Here is a 12636-nt window from a genome sequence, read left to right as displayed (position 1 = left end):
AATCAACACTTTTGTTGACGCTTTTTCATTGGTGCTTAAACCTTTTTTTTAACGTTTTTTTGTCCCCTTTTTTAACACTTTTGACGCTTTTTCCCCCCTTCATGTTTGTCACTTTTTTTTTACGTTTTCCTCACTACAATAAAACTAACAATAACTTAACTTTAGTTTAACAGCTATTTTTGGAATTTATGGCCAAAAAACCTCATTTATAGAAAATTATACTTAATGTTTGAGTTAGAAAAGAAGAAATTAGGATATTATTTTGAGTAAAATGAAAGGAATGGATGTTGATGGATAATCACAGACTGGAATATGTCAACTTTTACTCAATACTATTTCAAAACCACTTCAAATTGATTTTCAAATGTTATAAAATTGAATACGACGCCCCAAAATTAATGAAAGTAGAGATTTGTACTTGCCAAAGAGCATAGGGTGGAATCGATCATGTTATTTTGGGTTATTAACGAATACATTGTCTCTGGTTCTGTGTTCATTTCCACTGTACCCCCCCTTACAGTCGGGCCATGCGCTCCTAAATGTAGGCACTTCATTTGCAACATGGCAATTACGATAATTAATAATGCAATTGCGTGTATGTGTTTAGATGAGCACTGCAAGGAAGTGGGTTTTAATATTGATGCAGATATAGTCAATAAATTCTTTAAGTGTAATACAATTTTAATTTGTTTGCCCAATTTGGTGAGGCAGAGATTGCCAATCCAATCTACTCCATTCTGTAATTGTACTGTAAACTACCAAATGTGATCTTATGAAACACCAAAAATAGCAATTTCTTGGATGCAGTTTTTAGGAGAAGCCTGAGCATCTTAGAGTCAATTTTAATAAAACAGCAAGCCCCATGTATTTTCAAAGAAGAAAAACCAAACTGAATTGTCATTGGCATATGATTTTGATTCAATAAGCTGTACTATATGTACTATCTATACCCTTCTGATTTTTAAAACCCTAATAACTGAAATCTGGTCTAGAGCCCACGGTGCAGCACATATTTCTCTCTGTGGTACAATACACACATACCACGGAAGTAATGTTGAATCATAAAGGAGTAATACAACGTTACATAAACATATGGTCATAACACGTATAAATAAAACTATTGCATAAGAAGATGTATCGGGACTGTTCACAGTTTTGTGTGTGAGATCCAAACACCTCTCTCCCAATGACAACAGCCAACAGATGGCTCCATATTACCGAGCCATCAGCTGTGTTTTCACGAGTGCTCGCCATCTCTCGGCTCGCCGTGTGTGTGTGCCAGAGGAACGGCTTTCACTTACTACAACGTGCAAACGCTGATCCTGACAACAGAACATCTGGGGGCTTGTTAGGCGAATGAACGAGCGTTACACACCAGAAAAAGAGAAGCTGCAGGGTCACACACACACACACACACACACAGCAACATGCACGATGAACAAGTTAAGAAATACACACAGACTTCCTATGACATCTCACACAGACACGCTCAGGGCTGGAGTATTCGAGTCCGGTCTTGGACTCAAGACCGTTTTTCTACGGTCTCGGACCTGTCTCGGACTCGCTAGTATTTGGACTCGGACTTGTCTCAGCGGCCACTGGTCTTGCCCAATATGGCTTTTGGTCTCGACCGGGTCCAGGTGTCTTTATTATGTTGATAATAATATTGGAGGGAAAGTGAAACCCAAAATGATTGTCTTGACACTGTCATGCATGAGACCTTTATTCTGTCCTGGACTCGGTCTGGACTCAGACTCAAACCTCTTTGGACTCGGTCTTGTCTTGGATTTGAACCTCTTTGGACTCGGTCTTGTCTTGGACTCAAACCTTTTTGGACTCGGTCTTGTCTTGGACTCAAACCTCTTTGGACTCTCTCTTGACTTGGTCTCAAACCTTTTTGGACTCGGTCTTGTCTTGGACTCAAACCTCTTTGGACTCGCTCTTGTCTTTGACTCAAACCTTGTTGGCCTCTGTCTTGTTTTGGACTCAAACCTTTCTGGAATCGCTCTTGTCTTGGACTCTAACCTCTTTGGACTCGCTCTTGTCTTTGACTCAAACCTTTTTGGCCTCTGTCTTGTTTTGGACTCAAACCTTTTTGGCCTCTGTCTTGTTTTGGACTCAAACCTTTTTGGACTCGGTCTTGTCTTGGACTCAAACCTTTCTGGACTCGGTCTTGTCTTGGAATCTAACCTTTCTGGACTCGGTCTTGTCTTGGACTCTAACCTCTTTGGACTCTGTCTTGTCTTGGACTCAAACCTCTTTGGACTCGGTCTTGTCTTGGACTTGAACCTCTTTGGACTCGGTCTTGACTTGGACTCGACTAGTCCTGATCTTGGACTTGTCTTGGACTTGACTAAGGTGGTCTTGACTAGAGCCCTGGACACACTATTTAAGCCTTAATTACAGGTCGTGGTTCTTTCAAAAAGACTTGACTGAATTAATTAATAGTGACACTGTTGTTACACTAACTTATGAACTTTAGTTTTACAGTTATTTTTGAATTTATGATCAATAAAACCTCATTTATAGTAAATTCTACCTAATTTTTGAGTTAGAAAAGAAGAAATTAGGAATTATTTAGACTAAAATTAAAGGAATGGATGTTGATGGATAATCACAGACTGGAATATGTCAACTTTTACTCAATACTATTTCAAAACCACTTCAATTTTTTTCTCCAAATGCTATAAAATTGAATAAGACCCAAAATTAATGAAAGTAGAGATTTGTACTTGGCAAAGAGCGTTGTGTGGAATCAATCATGTTATTTTGGGGAATTAAAAACAACATTGATATAGGACAACGGGTCAACCTGACCCGAGGACAACATGAGGGTTCAGTTTGCTATTGTCCGTCTGTCTGCTTTTCTTTCTGCTGCTCATCTACACGTCTCTTGTGTCCCCCCAAATGTGCTTGTCCTGTTTGGCCTGGACAAGCTGGCAGTGTCTGCGCTCTGAGTGTAATCACCGTCAATGTTAGCTGTTAGTACACAAAGTCGAGTACTATACTAGCAATGGGGACCGATTTGGCCAACATGTAGCATGTAGTATGCAGTATGCAAACAAAACCAACATCTGCAGTATTCCAGAAATACCAGATTCAGAGAAAATCTCCATTATGCCTCGGATCAGTATGTCCCGCCTACTGTATCCCATAATGCAACGCGCCACAAAAATCACAACAACAGTGGATTGCCATTGAGGAAAACATGTAGAAACGTTGTTCACTGTTCTGCTATTTCATTACTAAATTCCCATCTGAGACTTTGCTATGTGAGAGATCAACTACTGTGTGTTATGGGCCATTACTAGAAAATTGATGGCTAATTGCAAATTTGGTGTCGGAGTTCAGATGCGCCACAGTCGGATGTGACAGCCGGCGGGTCCCCGGCCTGTCCCCCGGCCTGGAGGACTCGCGGACAAGACCCCTTTACATCCATCATAGGATTAACTGGAGCCTGTGGTTTTTCAGAGTAATAACGCTCCAGAAGTGCTTGGGGGGGGGGCGTAACGTAACAAGCTCGCTGACCGGGCTGTCACTCACACACACGGGCGACTGACCGGGCAGGGAGAAACCCTTCTTGTAAATAAATTATAACATGTATACATATATTATTGGATTTCATATTTCAGCTCATAATTAGGGTTTGTTTTAGTTGGACATTTTCAGCCTCTTAGACTTAGACTTCTCTTTATTAATCCTTTTGGGATGACTCCCGCAAGGAATTTAGAATTTCCAGCAGCAGTTTTAGCATGAATACAGTATAGAAGACAAAATAAATATGACAATAATAACAGTAATAATAATAATAACAAAAATAATAAGAACCTTTGGCTCTAAAAAGAGATAAAAAGACATTTACCATACAATTAAATTTGCCGTAAAATTGTCAGTCAAAGTGTCATTGTCTTATGAAACGAACAAAACAAATGCAAAGCTGAATACGTTTTACTTTTCATTTGCAAAGTGGTGTGAGGCCCCCCCACCCACACACACACACACACACACACACACTCAGCTTGTTCAATACACGATCTGATAACGGACAAAGACAGCACAGAGACTCACTACACAAGGGTGAAACGAGGGACAGGTGGAACACATCAGGGCGGGGCAGACAATCAGACCAGAGGGAAAACACAAGGCAGGAAGAAAAACAAGACATGGTACAGGAAATAAACAGAGCCTTCAAAATAAAACAGGAAACTGAAGCAAGAGACATGGCAAAACAGAAACACATGGGACAGCATACAGAAAAACTGGAAATAAATTAACACAATAAAACCTACACACAAGCTAAAAAGCAGACACACACAAACCTGGTTTGGAGCATTGTAGTTAGCATCGATCTTCAGCTAACGGCTAGAAACATGGATTTGGGATTATTGAAACCCACAATGAAAACTATTCATGTTATTTTATGTTAGCCTGGGAGTTCTGTCTCAATAAATAAAATAATATGAATGAGCAACTGAATGGAGTCTAGTCTGAACTAGACTGATGTGTGTGTGTGTGTGTGTGTGTGTGTGTGTGTGTGTGTGTGTGTGTGTGTGTGGGTGTGGGTGTAGGTGTGGGTGTGTAGGATTTGATCCTACCCGTTGTTGCTGTGGTCACACCTTGCCTCACATCCCAAACTATCTGTCAACTACATGACCAGGACACACACACACACACATACACATCTGGCCGTAACTCTCCGGTCCGCATACCACCAGCTTCTCCTTCCTCACAACTCTGTGTCTTTCTGTGTTCCTGGGCGATCAAGTAGTTAGAGGCAATGTCTGTGTGTGTGTGTGTGTGTGTGTGTGTCTCTGATTTCTTTCTCTCTGCTCTGCGACCGATAGGCCTTCCTATAAAAGCCACAGAACCACAGAGAAGCTGAGACAGATGACTGCAGTGGAGGCCATGACCATATATATATGTATATATATATATATATAGATATGCCTGTGGTGGTCAAAGTGCCAACCGATGACAAAGATTATCCTGGATCTTTCTCTTAAATTTAACAAAGGTTTTAAGTTCACAGAACTCAAAAAAATATTTTTTAACAGATTACCCAAACATGTTTTAAGTTTACATAAAATTAAAATTACATTTACAGTTGCTTTAAATTATCTCAATATTATCTTAGAAATATTGATATTCCTCAACTTGGAAATAAGGAGTAATTCCCTCCAAATTGTCTTACATATATTCTTCAACACATATAATGTGGGACATGCACTCAAAATGAATTCTAAACTGAAATACTGATGTCGGCCCACTACACTATTATAATCAGCTAATTATGTTAGAAAATATGAAAAGTGACACCACAGCGACAATTTTTATTCAACACAATGTGCTTTTTAAAAAGGCACTAATCAAAAGAGCTCAGTCCAAACAAAGTGCTTGTCATAAATGAAAAGAAAAGGAAAAGGAATATGACTCCATAAAAAACAAAATGTGTGTTAAACTACATTAAAGGAGAAGTCCGGTCAATTTCAATGTAAAGTTCTGTTTTAACAGTGTGCATTGCAAACAAATAAAAACAATTACTGCTAACTAACATGCTAGTTACATTAATATAGACACAGGCTAATTAGTGCTAACCAACATGCTAGTAAATTTACCTAGGCACAGGCTAATTACTGCTAGCTAACATGTAGTAAATAACATAGCAGAGGCTAATTACTGCTAACTAACATGCTAGTTAACATTAATATAGACAAAGGCTAATTAGTGCAACAAATGTAGTTAAATTACATGGACAGGCAATTACTGCTAGCTAACATGCTAGTTAAATAACATAGGCAGAGGCTAATTACTGCTAACTAACATGCTAGTTATCATGTAATATAGACACAGGCTAATTATTGCTAACCAACATGCTAGTTAAATTTACATAGGCACAGGCTAATTACTGCTAGCTAACATGCTAGTTAAATTAACATAGGCAGAGGCTAATTACTGCTAACTAACATGCTAGTTAACATGAATATAGACACAGGCTAATTATTGCTAACCAACATGCTAGTTAAATTTACATAGGCACAGGCTAATTACTGCTAACTAACATGCTAGTTAACATTAGTAATTAAACCTAAACAGCTAATGGAAGTCCAAACTGCATGCAAGTTTATTCTGTACTATACAGTGATTCCTCTATTGTGCGACAGTAAGTCGCATGGTTATGACGCAATTGTTAGCCTATTTTTACACAAACGTCTGCTATGGAGCCATAACATGAAGCTAACGGAGCATTTTATACATTGTCGTGTTTCAACGGATAAATAGAGTATTTAAACGCTTCAGATGTAAAGTTATTCTCTGTCAAAGTGGCACCAAAATGAATGGGAGTCAATGGGATGCTAACGGCGGGTGATGGCTTGGTAGCATCAAAATGGCGCCATGGGAAGCTCCGCTTAGAGAGGAGAGGCTTACCGCCTTAGATAAGACCTACCCACCAGAACGTCATGGCGTCGATAACGTCATGACACTACTGTATGGTTTTGAGCATTCCACACAAATTAGCTATAAAATATTGAGCCCCATTCAATTAAAGTGGCATAAATCTTTGCATAACGACATTTGACTGTTATGACCTTTTTAGTTATGAGCTACAACTGTTTGGGATTACAATGTATGAATGCATTGTTAAAATACTTGGTAATAAGATATAGTTTGGACAACTTATAATTGGTTTACGCATTCTGAAAATATGGAAAAGACAGAAAACCTGGAAAAGCATGATATGTCCTCTTTAAAAAGAGCAAGCCAAACGGGATGTCAATGCATCCCGATATGAAACACACAGGCATATTCAGTTAGAGAGAACATTATGACGTGTCTTAGGCCACTTTTAGGTGTGTAGTCTTTCTTATTACGCATTTACACACATCTTACTGTATATTTCAACGGTTTTGGGACAGATTGTGACTGTCCTGACTTAAAGGAATTACATTCTTTGTTAAACAAGATATCTCTGTCTTTCGCCGTTTTATTCCACGCATATTGTTCTGAAATAAGGCCCATTGTGTTACGGGGGGTATGAGGATTGGACCCAAATGCAGAGATGAGGAGGCAGGCAGGAGTAGGAACACAAATGGTTTTATTGTATCTGTACCTGGACTCGGTCTGGGACTAGAACTCAACCTCTTTGACTCGGTCTTGTCTTGGATTTGAACCTCTTTGGACTCGGTCTTGTCTTGGACTCAAACCTTTTTGGACTCGGTTTGTCTTGGACTCAACACCTCTTTGGACTCTCTCTTGACTTGGTCTCAAACCTTTTGGACTCGTCTTGTCTTGGACTCAACCTCTTTGGACTCGCCTTGTCTTTGACTCAAACCTTGTTGGCCTCTGTCTTGTTTTGGACTCAAACCTTTCTGGAACGCTCTTGTCTTGGACTCTACCTCTTTGGACCCGCTCTTGTCTTTGACTCAAACCTTTTTGGCCTCTGTCTTGTTTTTGGGCTCAAACCTTTTGGCCTCTGTCTTGTTTTGGACTCACTTTTGGACTCGTTTGTCTTGGACCAAACCTTTCTGGTCGGTCTTGTCTTGGACTCTAACCTTTCTGGACTCGGTCTTGTCTTGGACTCTACCTCTTTGGACTCTGTCTGTCTTGGACTCAAACCTCTTTGGACTCGGTCTTGTCTGACTTGAACCTCTTGGACTGGTCTTGACTTGGACTCGACTCGTCCTAGCTCTTGGCCTTGTCTTGGACTTGACTAAGTGGTCTGACTAGAGCCCTGGACACACTATTTAAGCCTAATTACAGGTCGTGGTTCTTTCAAAAAGACTTGACTGAATTAATTATAGTGACACTGTTGTTACACTAACTTATGACGTAGGTTACAGTTATTTTTGAATTAGATCATAAACCTCATTTATAGTAAATTCTACCTAATTTTTGAGTAGAAAAGAAGAATTAGGAATTATTAGACTAAAATTAAAGGAATGTTGTTGATGGATAATCACAGACTGGAATATGTCAACTTTTACTCAATACTATTTCAAAACCACTTCATTTTTTCTCCAAATGCTATAAAAATTGAATAAGACCAAAATATGAAAGTAGAGATTTGTACTTGGCAAAGAGCGTTGGGTGGAATCAATTCAGTTATTTTGGGGAATTAAAAACAACATTGAATAGGACAACGGGTCACCTGACCAGGACAACAGAGGGTTTCAGTTTTGCTATTGTCCGTCTGTCTGCTTTTCTTTGCTGCTGCTCATCTACACGTCTCTTGTGTCCCCCAAATGTGCATGTCCTGTTGGCCTGGACAAGCTGGCAGTGTCTTGCGCTCTGAGTAATCACCGTCAATGTTAGCTGTTAGTACACAAAGTCGGTGACTATACTAGCAATGGGGCCGATTTGGCCAACATGTAGCATGTAGTATGCAGTATGCAAACAAAAAACCAACATCTGCAGTATTCCAGAATACCAGATTCAGAGAAATCCCATTATGCCTCGGATCAGTATTGTCCCGCCTACGTATCCCATAATGCAACGCGCCACAAAAATCACAAACAACAGTGGATTGCCATTGAGGAAAACATGTAGAAACGTTGTTCACTGTTCTGCTATTTCATTACTAAATTCCATCTGAGACTTTGCTATTGAGAGATCAACTACTGTGTGTTATGGGCCATTACTAGGAAAATTGTGGCTAATTGCAAATTTGGTGTAGAGTTCAGATGCGCCACGTCGGATGTGACAGCCGGCGGGTCCCCGGCCTGTCCCCCGGCCTGGAGGACTCGCGACAAGACCCCTTTACATCCATCATAGGATTAACTGGAGCCTGTGGTTTTCAGAGTAATCGCTCCAAAGTGCTTGGGGGGGGGCATAACGTAACAAGCTCGCTGACCGGGTGTCACTCACACACCGGGCGACTGACCGGCAGGGAGAAAACCCTTCTTGTAAACAAATTTAACATGTATAATAATTATTGATTATATTTCAGCTCATAATTAGGGTTGTTTTAGTTGGACTTTCAGCCTCTTAGACTTAGACTTCTCTTTATTAATCCTTTGGGAACTCCGCAAGGAATTAGAATTTCCAGCAGCAGTTTTAGCATGAATACAGTATAGAAGACAAAAATTGACAATAATAACAGTAACTAATAATAATAACAAAAATAATAAGAACCTTTGGCTCTAAAAGAGATAAAAGACTTACCATACAATTAATTTGCCGTAAAATTGTCAGTCAAAGTGTCATTGTCTTATGAAACGAACAAAACAATGAAAGCTGAATACGTTTACTTTTCATTTGCAAGTGGTGTGAGGCCCCCCACCCACACACACACACACACCCACACCTCAGCTGTCAATACACGATCTGATAACGGACAAGACAGCAACAGAGACTCACTACACAAGGGTAAACGAGGGACAGGTGGAACACATCAGGGCGGGCAGACAATCAGACCAGAGGGAAAACACAAGGCAGAAAACAAGACATGGTACAGGAAAAAACAGAGCCTTCAAATAAAACAGAAGACTGAAGCAGAGACATGGCAAAACAGAAACACCATGGGACGCATACAGAACTGGAAATAATGAACACAATAAAACCTACACCAAGCTAAAAAGCAGACACACAAACCTGTTTTGGAGCATTAGTTAGCATCGATCTTCAGCTAACGTCTAGAACCAGTGATTTGGATTATGAAACCACAATGAAACTATTCATGTTATTTTATGTTACCTGGGATTTCTGTCTCAATAAATAAAATAATATGAATGAGCAACTGAATGGAGTCTAGTCTGAACTAGACTGATGTGTGTGTGGTGTGTGTGTGTTTGTGTTGGGTGTGGTGTGTGTGTGTGTGGGTGGTGGTGTAGTGGTGTGTGGTTGATCCTACCCGTTGTTGCTTGTGGTCACACTTGCCTCACATCCAACATCTGTCAACTAGAACACTGACCAGGACACACACACACACACACACACACACACATAACATCTGGCCGTAACTCTCCCGGTCCCATACACCAGCTTCTCCTTTCCTCACAACTCTGGGTCTTTCTGTGTTCCGGGCGATCAAGTAGTTAGAGCAATGTCTGTGTGTGTTTGTGTGTTGTGTGTGTCCTGATTTCTTTCTCTCTGCTCTGCGACCGATAGGCCGTTCCTATAAAAGCGCCAGAACCACAGAGAAGCTGAGTACAGATGACTGCAGTGGGGCCATGACCATATATATATGTATATATAATATATATATAGATATGCCTGGGTGGTCAAAGTGCCAACCGATGACAAAGATTATCCTGGATCTTTCTCTTAATTTAACAAAGGTTTAAGTGCACAGATCAAAAAATATTTTTTAACAGATATTACCCAACATGTTTTAAGTTTACATAAAATTAAAATTACTTACAGTTGCTTTAATTATCTCATATTATCTTAGAAATATTGATATTCCTCAACTTGGACATAAGGAATTCCCTCCAAATTGTCCTTACATATATTCTTCAAACACATATAATGGGGACATGCACTCAAATGAATTCTAAACTGAAATACTGATGTCGCCCCACTACACTATTATAATCAGCTAATTATGTTAGAAATATGAAAAGTGACACCACGCGACAATTTTTATCAACACATGTGCTTTTTAAAAAGGCACTAATCAAAGGACTCAGCCAACAAAGTGCTTGTCTAAATGAAAGAAAAGGAAAAGGAATATGACTCCATAAAAAACAACATGTGTGTTTAATACATTAGGAGAAGTCCGGTCAATTTCAATGTAAAGTTCTGTTTTAACAGTTGTGCATTGCAAACAAATAAAAACAATTACTGCTAACTAACATGCTAGTTAACATTATATAGACACAGCTAATTAGTGCTAACCAACATGCTAGTTAAATTTACATAGGCACAGGCTAATTACTGCTAGCTAACATGCTAGTTAAATTAACATAGGCAGAGGCTAATTACTGCTAACTAACATGCTAGTTAACATTAATATAGACACAGGCTAATTAGTGCTAACCAACATGCTAGTTAAATTAACATAGGCACAGGCTAATTACTGCTAGCTAACATGCTAGTTAATTAACATAGGCAGAGGCTAATTACTGTAACTAATGCTAGTATCATGAATTAGACACAGGCAATTATTGCTAACACATGCTATAATTACATAGGCACTGCTATTAATGGCTAATGCATTAAAACAGGCAGAGGCTAATTACTGCTAACTAACATGCTAGTAACATGAATATAGACACAGGCTATTATTGCTAACCAACAGCTAGTTAAATTTACATAGGCACAGGCTAATTACTGCTAACTACATGCTAGTTAACATTAGATAAACCAAACCTAATGGAAGTCCAAACTGCATGCAGTTTTATTCTGTACTATACAGTGATTCCTCTATTGTGCGCAGTAAGTCGCATGTTATGAACGCAATTGTTAGCCTATTTTTACACAAACGTCTGCTATGGCCATAACATGAAGCTACTAGGTAACGGAGCTTTTATACATGTCGTGTTTCAACGGACAAATAGAGTATTTAAACGCTTCAGATGTAAAGTTATTCTGTCAACAGTGGCACCAAAATGAATGGGAGTCAATGGGATGCTACCGCGGGTGATGGCTTGGTAGCATCAATGGGCCATGGGAAGCTCCGCTAGAGAGGAGAGGCTTACCGCCTTAGATAAGCCCTACCCACCAGAACGTCATGGCGTCGATAACGTCATGACACTAATGTATGGTTTTGAGCATTCCACACAAATAGCTATAAAATATTGAGCCCCATTCAATTAAAGTGGTAAACTCTTTGCATAACGACATTTGACTGTTATGACCTTTTAGTTATGAGCTACACTGTTTGGATTACAATGTATGAATGCATTGTTAAAATACTTGGTAATAAGATATAGTTTGGACAACTTATAATTGGTTTACGCATTCTGAAAATATGGAAAAGACAGAAAAACCTGGAAAACATGATATGTCCTCTTTAAAAAGAGCAGCAAACGGGATGTCATGCATCCCGATATAAACACACAGGCATATCAGTTAGAGAGAACATAGAACGTGTCTTAGGCCACTTTTAGGTGGTAGTCTTCTTATTACGCATTACACACATCTTACTGTATTTTCAACGGTTTTGGGACAGATTGTGACTGTCCTGACTTAAAGGAATTACATTTTTGTTAACAAGATATCTCTGTCTTTCGCCGTTTTATTCCACGCATATTGTTCTGAAATAAGGCCCATTGTGTACGGGGGGTATGAGGTATGGACCCATGCAGAGATGAGGAGCAGGCAGGAGTAGGAACACAAATGGTTTTATTGTCCAAACACAACGTAAACCTCGATGGAACGAATATCCAGAATCCAAGGAGGAAAAGGAAAACATCCAAGAGCTCCAAAAACAAACAATCACCCGGTCAGGGACAGGAACGAAATCAGGAACACTGCAACAAGGTGACGTAAAGACAGGTGAACAACCAGATGAGCCGGACAAGAGACAAGGAAACACTGGGTTAAATACAAGAGGTAACGAGGTAATGGAACAGGTGAGGACTTCAGGTGGATCACATTAGGGGCGCAGGACAATCAGACAAACAAAGTAAGTAGACTAGACAAGACAAGACAGGAGCTGACACCACAATAAAGCAGAATCCTAACAAACACACACAG

The 12636-nt window shown here is 39.6% G+C and overlaps 1 protein-coding gene across 1 annotated transcript in view; it reads left to right on the top strand.

The window, feature by feature from the left end:
• Window positions 1-12636, top strand: part of rbfox1 (RNA binding fox-1 homolog 1) — a gene marked incomplete at its 5' end in the record, with an annotated part of 164360 nt that overhangs the window by 64194 nt on the left and 87530 nt on the right.

The sequence above is a fragment of the Etheostoma spectabile genome, chromosome 15 (assembly GCF_008692095.1).
Source record: "Etheostoma spectabile isolate EspeVRDwgs_2016 chromosome 15, UIUC_Espe_1.0, whole genome shotgun sequence".
NCBI classification, from domain to species: domain Eukaryota; kingdom Metazoa; phylum Chordata; class Actinopteri; order Perciformes; family Percidae; genus Etheostoma; species Etheostoma spectabile.
Note: the sequence above shows the minus strand (reverse complement) of the source record. Positions and strands in the feature narration are given on the sequence as shown.